The sequence below is a fragment of the Oratosquilla oratoria genome, chromosome 3, assembly GCF_046742065.1.
Source record: "Oratosquilla oratoria isolate Oo_2021 chromosome 3, ASM4674206v1, whole genome shotgun sequence".
NCBI classification, from domain to species: domain Eukaryota; kingdom Metazoa; phylum Arthropoda; class Malacostraca; order Stomatopoda; family Squillidae; genus Oratosquilla; species Oratosquilla oratoria.
This window is the reverse complement of record NC_134779.1, coordinates 67,893,376-67,907,007: the sequence shown is the minus strand read 5'-3', so window position 1 is coordinate 67,907,007 and position 13,632 is coordinate 67,893,376.

The window sequence follows — 13,632 nt, the reverse complement described above, 5'->3', positions numbered from 1 at the left end:
ACCAAGGTGAATCACACACACACACAACTCCCCACTAGCCATGTTAGAAAATTAGAGAATAGGAGACAGGACCCTACGAACGTTGCTCCTTTCCTGTATACTACAATTAGGTAAAAGCCCATGAGAGTTGATGTGCTGGCTCTCAGCACAGTGATAATGAAATGATTTGAAGAACATAATGAAGGAGACTGCAAGAGACCATAAAGCCCACACTAGGTAGTTCCATATCCATTACCACCTGTCATCCCTATCCATAAACTTGTCTAACCGTTTCTTAAAACAACTGATAGTTTCAGTGCTCACTACATGGTTACTAAGTCTATTCCATTTGTTGACCACCCCATTCGTAAACCAATTCTTGCCTATTTCCTTCTTAAATCTAAATTTGTTTAGATTAGATACATTATTGCGAGTTCTACCCTGTTGTCTTAACATGATGTCCTTGTTTGCATCACCCTTGTTTAAGCTTTTGATTCATATAAACACTTCTATTAGATCATCCCGCACTCTGCGTCTTTCCAGAAAGTGTAAGTTAAGGTACCTAAGCCTCTCTACGTAGGGTACTAACTTTCTGAGCCCATGTATAATTTTGGTCCTTCTCCTCTGTACTGATTATAGTGCATTGTTGTCTATTCTAAAAGATTGAGACCAAAACTGTACCGCGTAGTCAAGGATGGGTCTAACTAACGCTAGATATAAAGTTTGATAATTACCTCTGCACTTCTATACGTAACCGTCCTAGCAATGAAACCTAATGCTCTGTTAGCTTTATTCCTTGCGCTAATGCAGTTTCCTGGATTTAAGGTCAGGATTCACTAGACTTTCCAAGTCTCTTTCGCGTTCAGTTTTCTCTAAAAACGTGTTGTCCAAGATATATATATATATATTCGGGGTTGTGTAGCCCTACGTTTAATACGCTGAACTTTAAAATATTGAAGTTCATTTGTTATTTCACCGTCCATGTGAACAATTTGTTAAGATCATCCTGCAGAATCTCGGCGTCGTCTCCTGACCTAATTAGGCATCCTATTTTAGTGACGTCCGCAAACTTACTAACCTCAATATTAATCCCATTTTTTATGTCGTTTATGTATATAATGAACAATAAGGGACTCAGAACCGAGCCCTGGGGAACCCCACTAGAAACTCTCCCCCACCTGGCTTTTACTCCATTTATGGTGACCCACTGTTTTCTGTCACTGATCCAAGCTCTAATCCATTCTAACACCTTTCCTCCTATGCCATGGGCTTTGATTTTATTTAGGTGGGGCACCTTGTCGAACGCTTTGCTAAATTCAAGGTAAATAACACCGCAACTATTACTGTAATCTGACGCCTTATATACTTTAGTGTAAAGTGTAGAAGATTAGTCACATATGACTTACCCTTGGAGAACCCGTGCTGTGAGTGACGAATCAAATTATGTTTCTCAATATGTTCTCTGAGTCTATTAACTAGTATTGATTCAAGCATTTTTCCTATAACTAATGTCAAATTGATTGGTCTTTAGTTGCATGTAGACGAATTATCTCCCTTTTTGAAAACCGGAACAACGTTTGCCTGCCCGCAAGCAATAGGCTGATAGGCACAAAACCAGTGTCTAGCAACTTATTATTTTGTTAACTGGTCGCAGATTTCAAATTTACAGTCTTTAAACACTCTCGGAAAATTTTCGTCTGGCCGCGGGGATTTTGTAGCTTTAAGTCTTTCAATCTGCTTGACTACTTCTACCTTACTAATGCTGATATTAGATAGTTTACTTTCTTCATCCCCACTGAAAATCGGATCACAGTCAGGTGCTTTACCTAACCTTTCCTTAATAAACACAGAGAAAAATGTTTGTTAAACGCCTCACTCATTTTTCCTCCGATTCTATCGTGACATTTTCTTAATTTTGAACTGGGCCTATCCTTTCCTTAACATTTGTTCTGTAGAGATGAGAGAAGCCCTTTGGGTTGGATCTCGCTTGTCTGGCAACCTTAATTTCATAGTTACGTTTCGCTGTGCGCATATTCTTTTTAACCAATCTTGCCATATTGTTATATTTGGATCTAAGGTGTGTTCCCCGTTTTTTATTCTTACGTAAAGTCCTCTTTTATTTCGATCTCATGTTTCAAACTGTCCGTCATCCATTTGGGAGTATTACTATTCGTCCGTATTGACTTGAGGGAAATAAATTTATTTTGTGCTTTTAGAATTAAATATGTTAGGTTACTATATATTTTATCCAAATCGCTGACCGGGCTGTTGACTCCGTGTCCGCAAGTGACCTGACCCAAGGCACGCATACCCTCCATGACCGCTCTAATGATATCCGGACTGACCGTGTATCTGACCCCGTCACAGCCCCCTAGGTCGGTCCCGTAAGTGATCAAATGTCTTATATATTTTAGTCCTGGGTGGGATACGAACTCGGACCACTGAAGTAGCGGTTGTGAACGCTACCACTGCCCCATTGAGGTGCGTAATTACCGAACTGTAGTATACAGAAAAGAGGTAACACTCGTTGGGTCCTGTCTCCTATTCTCCAATTTTCTATTATACCTAGACTCAAGTTCATGTTCGGTTCCAACTTAATCTATATCTTTGATTTCCAATTATCATATTTAGATTTCAACTTATATATTGTTTGAGCTTGGGTTACATCATCTTCTAAGCTATTCCACATATTCATATATCTATAAGGAAAACTATATTTCTTCACATCCTTTCGACGTTTGTGTGCGTGTGTGTGTGATTCACCATGGTCTTGGATCACGTGTTGGACTTGTGATCGACTGCTATTACCCTCCACGAAAAGAGCTCAGAGCTCATATATGACTGATCTATGGGTAATGTTGTGACTTTCGAGTTGTAAACGATTCATAAGGAAAATCGAGAAAATCACTAAGAAGTACTTGGACCACTGTTGTTCCTGATAATGATAAATGACATTGACCTAAAGGTAACCTCATCCCAAGTGTCATCATTTCCTGATGACACCAGAATTTCAAGATCGATAGAGACAAGGGAGAATCCAGTGAAATTACAAAGTGACCTGGAGACAGTATATAGCTGGACAAGTGAAAATAATATGACCTTCATCAACAAAAAGCTTGGAGTAATAAAATACGGCACTAATGATCACCTGGAGGAATATGACTACACAGTGGGCAAAAACAAAACAGAGGAAAAGGAAACGCTCAGGGACTTTAAAGTTATAGGCAATAATAACTGCAGCTTTGAGGCACACATAAACCTCACTGCCAAGGTGTATCAAAAATAGAATACAATTGTCAGCTTTCTTCTCCCCACAAAGTAAAGGAGCAAGAATTGGAGCAGGCACAGGATGTCTTCACAGGGAAGCTAGACAGAGACTCCCTGAACTATTGTGAGAGGCTGAAACACCTGATGCTATATTCCCTACAAGGACGATGGGAATGATATAGCATCATCTACACCTGAAAAAATACTTGAAGGCACTGTACCAAACCCATCGCAAAATGAAGGGGAGGACATCAAAGGCCAACACCACCCCAGGTTTGGTAGAACCTACTGTAGGTCATTAATAAGTGGCCCTCAAAGGACCAGGACAATTCAGGCAGAGAGCTTCGATAGAATTGGCCCCCAGGCTTTTCAATTTTCTCCCAAGGGACATCTGAGACCTGTCAGGCGTCAGGACTTAAGTTTTCAGGAGGAGGCTGGACAAGTTCTTGTCCAACATATAAGATGAGCCTCCAGTCCCACATGGCCCAACCTCGAGGGAAGCTGTATCCAACGGCATCATTGACCATCTCCAATACAAGAAGTTTCTGAGTTTATTCCTAAACTCGGACACTCAGAAACTCGGAACTAGACTATATATATATATATATATATATATATATATATATATATATATATACACACACACACACATACAAATACATATGTGGTGTACATTACCCCACAAGCATACTTGTGTGTAAGGTGCAAGTTGATGCATGATAGAGTTGTGTGGTAGTTGATCTAACTCAACATTTGAAGGCTAGAGAGGGTCACTGCAATTAGGTCGCATCTGGTCAAGATGTCAAGTTGGTCTCTTGTATATATACAGACGCTCCTCTACTTACGTTCATTCGTTTTACGTTTTTTTCGATTTTACGTTTGAACCGACTGAAAAAAAAAAATGGTAAAAAATAAAATTTTGAGTGAATTTTTTAGTTTAGGGCGCTCTCCGTAGTTCAAACGATACGCATGACGCTGCGTCCATTGTTTACATAGCACAAACGACAGACTAAACGTGCCTTCCTCCTCCTCCACCATCTCAATTTATGTTGCTTGAATTCAATTCATTTGAAATTAATGTTACAGTAAACTCGCGCTTATCCGAACGCGTTTTAACCATATAATCGCATTAACCGAACATTTTCTCAATACGGTAGCCATCGCTTCAACCGAAAGTATTTGGATCTCAACCGAAAATTGAAACACCCCGCCGCCTCTTCCGCCACCCCCGCGCCACCCGCAAGCTTCACTAAGTGCTTACACGGTGGCAGCACACTCCATGTTTACACCTGATCGGCTGTTTATACTCTATAGAATATGTTTATGAACTATTATAAGCATTTCCATGTGTATATTAAGTTTACAGGTACGAATACTGCAGATGACATTACAACACAAAACTCTACGGGAATAAAACACACTAAGTCGGCTTAACCGAACATTTCGGTTAATCGGACATTTCTAATACCCCTTGGAGTTCGGATAAGTGGAAGTTTACTGTATTTTACAATGTTATGTGTATAATTAATGATTTAGGGGTGTTTTTATAAGATACGGTAATAGAATTTATGGATGTATAGTACAGAATGAACGGTCATACATTACTAGAACGTACAGTAACAACTTACGTTCATTTTCAACTTACGTTCGGCCGTTCGGAACGTAACTAAAACGTAAATTGAGGAGCGTCTGTATACTGCCTGCCCCAAGCAGGCAGGCCAGTCAGATTCGGATAATTAAGTCAATCAGTATGACCTCTGCCCTGTAGTGCATCCCTAGGCCTTCACGGTAGGTCCCCCACTTGGGGAACATGCAACGACCATCCTTAGGCCGACGCACACATATCTACCAGAATAAACTACACAAGTCAAACCATTCATCACTCCCTATGTCACCATTGCCACAGGTAACATACACCCGTATGTTACACATACACATACCAACAGCTTTTTTCCTCCTTACAAAGGAAGTTGCTAATGTCAAAGGCATAAATCCACTCTCACCCATATATCCATATATGATGATGATGATATGGTTTAACGTCACACACTCCCCCCTATCGTGAGGCTAGGATGGTGCCCCTCACAGAGGGCTTTATATATATCCATATATGTATATATTCTTTTATTTTTGGGGAGGGGGTGAGGGAGGAAGTTGCACTTGTCAAATCCTTTGCTGTTGTAGGGGTATCAAGTTCCTAGAATTAAAATTGGTCGACAAGAGCCACAATGAAAATACTATTTCCCGCTATTGAATTCTGATTGATACCTGTAGAACTAAAATAAATCAATCCATTGCTCCAGCCCAGAAATCAATAAGTTATGTTTTTTTTTTCTGTGTGGGAAGGGTGTGTAGACATTGTGGTATAAGGTGTTTTTTGTCTTATGTGTGATGATTGTACCTAGAACAACTGATATTATATGCCAGACCAATCCTCACTAGCATGCCAGTTCAATTCTTGCTTGGCTTGGAAGTATTTCTCTGCTGGATAGATTTCTGGGGGATTTTAATCAATGTTTATTTTAGTGGAATACTTATTTTGTAATCTGAGAGTACATGTGTTTTGTATGAATATTGTGGAAGAGGAATTTATATATATACTAAAGGCCTCTTTCCCTTATAAGTGAAGTAGCCAGTCAAGGGATACATCCATTCCCTCCCAATGTTTCCCCCTTATCTTAGCTCCTTGTGGATGAAAGGCTATCCCTGTCTCCTACCAACTGCCCAGGTCAGAGGCAGTGCAGGAAGGCATGGCACATCCACAACAGGGTCACTTCATTTACTTATTAACCCTCCCTCCTCATTTGCAAATTAGAGAAGATAGGGAGTAATCCCTTCCAGCTGTTTTGAAATATCCATAAAAAAAAACATTCTCCACTCACATATATCCTTTGCCTTTTCTCTTCCCTGTTCAATAGACATTACCCTCTTGCTCAAAAACCCTTTCATCTCCATCCATCCATCTCAGTCTCGGTTGTCCCCTCAAATTCACTCCATCTAATAGCCACAAGGGCCTTCAGATTTTTTTCTTTTTACTATTCCTTTTCATAAACTTCCTTCTTTCAATTAAGACAACTTTTACCAACATCAATATAAAAACATCAACCTTAGAATTAATTACAGTATATAACCTCCTCCCCCACCAAAACAAATATCACTTTAACAATGAACTTGAACTACAATATGCCCTGATTCTATTCTTTGTTTGCATTTGTATGGTAGTGTAAATAATCATGTGGAGCTGTAGAGTTTCCTCTCAGTCATTAATACACAATATATGAAATTTATTTTTTAATTGCACAGTTTTTTCCTTCCCTGAATGAAATATCCTGATGGCAACTAGATCAATGTATACATTATGAATATCAGTGAAAGATTTAAATTGGATTTAATCCTTTTGTTGTGTATGGACATGTCCCTTAGCTGCATGAATTCACAGAATGCTTGATGCAACCTACATTAGAATAGGCAGCAGTAATGTAGTCTCAACATACAGGATATAAACAAGACTGAGAGAATACAGAGGACAGCAACTATTTTGGTTCCCAGCCTTGCAGATGAAATGTATAAAGAGAGACTGAAAGCCTGGACTTGTAATCATTGAAAGAAAGAGTAGAAAGAAGTAACTTGATCATAGTGTCCAAGTTATAAAAGGGATGGGATGAAATTGACTGAAAAGACCTCTTGATATGGGATGAGAGACAGTCAAGAGGTCATGGGAACACATTGAAAGACATGTCGAGAGGATGCCAAGAAAAAGTATTCCACAAAGATCTGCCAACTCCTAGAAAAGCATAAATTAATTCAAAACTAGGTATGATAGAGACAGGCCCCATGACTGTAGCTCCTATCCTGTATATTACATTAAGGTGAATCATGTAAATACTTGGTGTCAACTACATCAAATATATGTCTAAGTAATAATGAAAAAGTTGATGAAACAAATATTGGCTTTCTTCACTCAGTCAATTATATAAAACAAGTTTTGTCTTAGATTGTAAATTCCTTTGATCTATTTGTTTGCTTATTTCTTTATTTGTTTATCTATTTGCTTATTCATTCATTTGTTTATCTGCTTATTTATTTCTCAATAATCATTCAATGGGCAATGACCATGGCAACCTGTATTTACCTAGTCATATTTTATGGGACAGGAGCTATGCTCCTTGTGACCCATTTTCGTATCTCTCCACGTCCATTTTTTCTTGAAATCGTGTATAGTTCTGGCATTCACTGTTCAATTTGTTCCAGACATCGATCACTCTGTGTGGGAAACTATTCTTTTTCAGGTCTCTTCTGTAACTGTTTTTAGTTTCTTTTCGTGTCCTCTTGTTTCTCTCTTGTCCAATGGTGCCAAAATGGAAAACTTACACCTGATAATGTTGGCTTTACAATTGTGTTCTTGAGACTTTGTATTGGAACATCAGATATTTACAAACCTCTCACATAGTCAATCTTATGAATAACACAATCATTTGTTTGATCAACTTTTGATCACAATATAAATGACTCCAGCATACTCAGTGTAATCAAGAACAGTATTGTCATTATTCAGAAGAACATTACATTATGGAGAGAATTATTAGTTGTTGATAAACAAGAGCCTAGGTTCACCATCCATCATCAGCATTCCAAGACTTACCTTACTCTTGAAAGAAGAAGCCTTACCCTCCCTCCCTGAACTACCTCTATATCCATCTGTCCTTGGCCAAACTTGATCATTTGGGGCACCAGGTCAGATCATTTCTCCATTATGTCTTTGGTTGTTATGCCTTCTGGTCCACTCTCTTGGGGTTCATTCTGTTGCTCTAATGGTCTACTGATTATCAAATAACTGTACAACATGATCTATCTATCTGTGCTCTGCCTTCTTGATGTGGTCATTAATGTCATTAACACCCATCTGTTGCCTGATCCAGGTGTAACAATTCTGTCTACAAAGGGTGATAGCCAATATGATGCACTCCATCTTGCACTGTGCAATTGCAATTCTCTCTTATCATGGCTTTGTTTAGGGTCCCCATCTCATTGCCATACATCATGATTTGTAATATGTACTCATATTCATTGAGCACCTTCATATTGTTTTTTATGCTTGCCCTGCAGTCTCTCATGCTGTTGTTCACTCTACCAGACTGCCCAACCAAGTATTTATCTGCATTTACTTATTTGTAGTATACAGGGATAGAGCTGTGTTCATCTCATATCCACTTATCAAATTTTGTCTTAAATTAATTTCTTCCTGTGTCACATAAACTGATCCATTTATGTCTTCTTTAGATTTTTGCTATGACCTCTTGCTCTTCTCCTAATACATATCAACCACTTTGGTACGAGTCAAATTCTTGTGCACAACATCGGCTACCATATGAATGATGCATCACATTACTCACAGTATAAAATATAAAATCACTGCTGTATTACTCGTTCTCTTTTACTCTTGAGTAATAATAAACACAGAAAACATGATCAAACCAGTTCACAGAATCCAGGGTTAACTCATGTACAACTACAAAAAATGTATATAATTAAGAAGCCAATGCCGGCATCCTCATGTACCTACTTGTGCCTCATGATGCCAATGTAGGCGTCATTGTACCAAAGTGATTAAGAAACCCTGTCCATTTCTTTTCTCTTTTCTGCTCTAAATACCATCATCATAAAACTGATCTTAGTTCAAGATATCCATTGTAGCTACCACCTCATGTAATATGTGGGGGGGGGCACTGTTTTAGTACAACCACATGAGATGTGTACATTGTTTTCTCCTTCTTTGAATTGATACTCAACAGTTCTAAATTCATATCATCAGTAGTGTTAGCCTTCATGCTATTATCTCTAAAGAGATGGTACTATTTTCCCCCTTGGCTCCAATTTTCCATTCAAACCCTCAATAGCAAAATAAACTGCTGCTACCAATCTAGAAAGTTCCAAGTTTTAATTGCACTTCCCAAAGTATCCCCTTCCTTGTACCTTGACATATTCCACTGGCAGGAATATCCAATGCAGTCATACCTTTGGCTTGTCTATTTATGGTCCCTCTTTTGTCAACTCTTTCTTGAACATTCTGATGCTGTTCCACAATGTTAACCCTGCTCATTTCCTCTAAAGAAATACAAGGAAGAACTGCCCAGCTCAGTTCTTAAATAACCCTCAGAACTACATATGCTTTTAAAGACCTTTTTGGGTTGACTTGAGCATGTCAGGATTTCCCAGTTCACCATATCAATTTCTAGCTCAGGGAAAAGCATTTTGGTATCTCATTTTTGTTTCCATCATTAGTATGTAGCTATCTTGGATGTCTTCCTAGACAACCATTTATTCCATATTGAAAGTTATCCTGAAAGGCAAACAAAACAGCAACAAAGCCTCTAAAACCAACTCCCACCACCTATAATCTGGAAACATTTGCATCTGGCAAGGTTATGTTCATCCTATTCTCTAGCAAATTTACCAGTAATGAAAATCAGGCCAATGGTTCAACTGCATGGGTGCTTGTTTGTTAGAGAGACCCCTATTTCTCATCTCTTCACAACTGTCTCCAAGGTTCTTACCGGTAAGTCAGAACTCATTGCTCAGTTAGTGTGCATATGCACAAACTCTTACAGCCAGGGGATAATTTTTTTCTTGTAATGTTTTTGGTAAAGCATCACAACCAGAATGACTAGTAGTCTCCCCACTACACTTCATATGCATGTTAGTGAGTCTATTTCATGTAGAATATCTCAGTTTTCAAAGTAAAAGCTATGCAGGACCACAGGCCATTAGCAAGTTTTTGCAAATCCTTTGTGTCACCAGCCACAACTGGCAATCTTCTTCACAACTGTTGTTTACTCTTCCACATAAGTTCTCTCTCCCAAACTGATTGATCAAGAAAATTATTGTTTTCTTTAGTCCAGTTTCTGGTCTGAATCTTTTCGTAAGATTCTTGCACCACCTCTATATCTTTATTTGATCATGCCCAGATGAAAACTTGCAAACTATATGAATTGGGCATGGATTCACACTCCATGTAAAGGCAGAAATCATGACAGAAGATCAAGAACTTGGTCCTGTCTTCCCTTCCAAGGTGGTTGACAACAACAAAAACAATGGATACTTGTACAACAACAACATTGATATTCCCTAGGCTGTCTAGCTAAGCAGTCCTATCTCCCTGAGGAATGCCACACCTGGAATAGGGGTTTCCTATAAATCCCTCATAAAGTATATGTTTTGTTGTTGTTGTTGTTGTTATTGTTGTTGTCGTTCCCTAGACTGTCTGTCCGAGCAGTCCCGTCTCCCCAAGGAATGCCACAGCCAAAACTGGGTTTTCCCACAAATCCTTTATAGAGTGTATGTTGTGTTGTTTGCGTGCATGATTGTGTATAATGCAGTCTTCCATTATGTGTTGTATGGTATGGGGTGAAGTGTTACATCCTGGGCAGCTGTTCACAATGCAGTCATCCAGCCTCTTCTGGTAGCTTAGAAGTGCTGGGTGGTGGCCGCACCGCAGTCTGGCCAGGTGAACTCTGTCCTTTCGTGGGAGAGAGGATTCAGAAGGGTGGATATCAGGGGGTCTGGCATGCAGCAGTGTGTTGTCTTTCAGTGTGTTAATGGAGCGGTGAGTGATATGATTATGTTGTGTTGTTGGCATGCATAATTGTGTATGATGCAGTTTTTCATAATATGTTGTTGTTATCATTCCCTAGACTGTCTGGCCATGTACTCCCATCTCCTTGAGGAAAGCCACAGCTGTAACAAAGTTTTCCTACAGATCCCTTATAGTGTATATTGTGTTGTTGGCATACATGATTCTGTACAAAATAGTCTTCCATAATGCATTGTATAGTATGGGGTGAAGTGTTGCATCCTGGAGGGTTATCTGCAATGCAGTCATCCAGCCTCTTCTGGTAATTTAGGGCTGGATGGTGGCCACACTGCAGTCTGGCCACGTGGACTCTGTCCCCTCAAGGGAGATAGGATTCAGAGGGATGGATATCAGGGGGTCTGGCATGCAGTAGTGTATTGTCTTTCAATCTATTGATGGAGAAGTGAGCAATATGATTATGGACATGCTTCTGGAGGCTGGTGTCTGGTGGTTGTGGAGGAAGAGAGTATTTGTGTGTGATATAGATATCTGGGTGTTATTTTGATGTTTCTTGGTGCATCTGGTTGTCCTGGTATGTAGTGTAGTGAGTGGGCTGTTTGTGAAGGATGTGGCAAGCATTTGTGTACCTCTCATGTCAGGGTGATCCTTGACTTTGAGAACTTCTATTTTATGGCATAGATGGTCTGTAGGTGTTGTATTTGTCTTTAGAGCTTTGTTTTGTAAAGTTTGTAAAATATTGTGGTGTGTTTTAGTGAGATTAGGGGCCCAAGCATAATGTGTTGAATAGTATGGGGTAAAGTGTTACACCAGGCCAGATATCTGAAATGCAATCATCCATCCACCTCTGGTAACTTAGAAGGGCTGCATGGTGGCTTCACTGTAGTCTGGCCAGGTGGACTCTGTCTTCTCAAGGGAGATAGGATTCAGAAGGATGGATATCAGGGGGTCTGGCATGCAGTAGTGTGTTGTTTTTCTATCTGTTGGTGGAGCAGTGAGCAATATGATTATGAATATGCTTTTGGAGGCTGGTGTCTGGTGGTTGTGGAGGAAGGGGTTGAGAGTAAATGTGTGATATAGGTACTTGGGTGTTATTTTGATGTTTCTTAACATGTGTGGGTGTTCTGTTATGTAGTGTAGTGGGTGGGTTGTGTTTGTGGAGGCTGTGGCATATGTTTGTGGAGGCTGTGGCATATGTTTGTGTTCCTCTCATGTCAAGGTGATACTTGACTTTAAGGAATTTTATTAAATGCTGTTGATGGTCTCTAGGTGCTGTATTTGTACATACATATACCAAAGGCTTTTTCCCCCTTACAAATGCAGCCTGTAATTATCTTGAGAGCTTTGATCTATAGTCTGCAGGGTGTCTCAGTGAGGTTAGGGCCCATGTACAGCTCACATAATTCAACACTGATCATATATTTTGTTTGTATATTGTAATGGTAATTTCAAACGTGTCCAAATGTTGTGCCTGCAAGTGATTTATGCACTTTGATTCTAGGTGTGCATTTTATCTTTATGTTTGTGATGTGTTGTTTGAATGACATGGCTGTACTGTATGTAAAGCCAAGAATCATGGGTAACTCTGTGTGGTATGTGGGTGATATTGATAAAGAGGGATGGTATATATTTGTGTTCTCTGGCCAGTTGGTGAATAGTGTAGCTGCAGATTTGGTTGGAGCTATTTTAAATCTGTTTGTAGTGAACCAGGTGTTGAGTGTGTCAAGATATGGTTGTAATATTTCTGTGGCTCTGCGTCACAATATGTGCATATAATTGTTATGTCATCTGCATAAGAAGCAATTTGTATTTCTGAGGTATGGGGTGTGTTATATCATGCATGTATAGATTAAAAAGTGTGGAGGGTAGGACTGAGCCCTGAGCTAATCCGTTCCTAAAGCTTCTGGTGTGGTATGATTAACCATTATATGACACATTGTCAAAGGATGATAAGAGGTGTTGGTGCTAGATAGAAGGCAACCATCATCACTTACATATTTCACCTCTAAATTACTTCTTCCTGTGAATCCTATGAATAGGTTTCCATACATCTGTCAGCAGTTTCCATTATTGGGCCTAGGTGCAGTTTCCCTCATGATCAATGTAAGACTTACTTCCTCTTTGTTTAATGTTCTGTCAGAAGTGGTTCTACTCTAAAGCCTAATCATGTCAGATTATTTACAGGCTTTCATCCACCAACACCCTTCCTATCCCAGCCAAGACTGGAGTTGCTCCCTTTTGAGTACATAACACCAAATTCATTGTATAACCTTGTGCTTATGGTCCACCCTTTAGCATATCTTTTTGCCTTGATTCAAATTCTTTTACCAGCATCAACACCTACACATACATAGCATCATTGCCAGGTATGTTAACATTCTGCTCTACATCAGCCAATGTTTCCTGTCCCACATTCCCAGTAGAGGACGCAGACTCATTTAGTCACTATTAGCTCCAATCAGTCTTTGTTCCAATCCTGCTCCAGTCACCTCTTCCTTTACACTGGGGACCCAGCACCAGTGTTGCTGTTTGTCTGTAGCTCCAATTGCCATCATTTTCTCGTCATCATTTAGTGACAGAAAACTTACTAGTCAAATTACAGGGGTGACTGCTATATCTCTAAGAAAGCTGTTGATTTGCCCAGTATGTTCAGAAAATAATACCCTCCTACTCTAAGTGATGTGATTGCAATGTAATGATATGACATATGGACTTGTATCTGGATAAGTGTAGGTGGGGGAGGATGACAGTTTTTTGATATGTCACAGAGGTAAATGCAATGAAGAAGTCTAGCAATA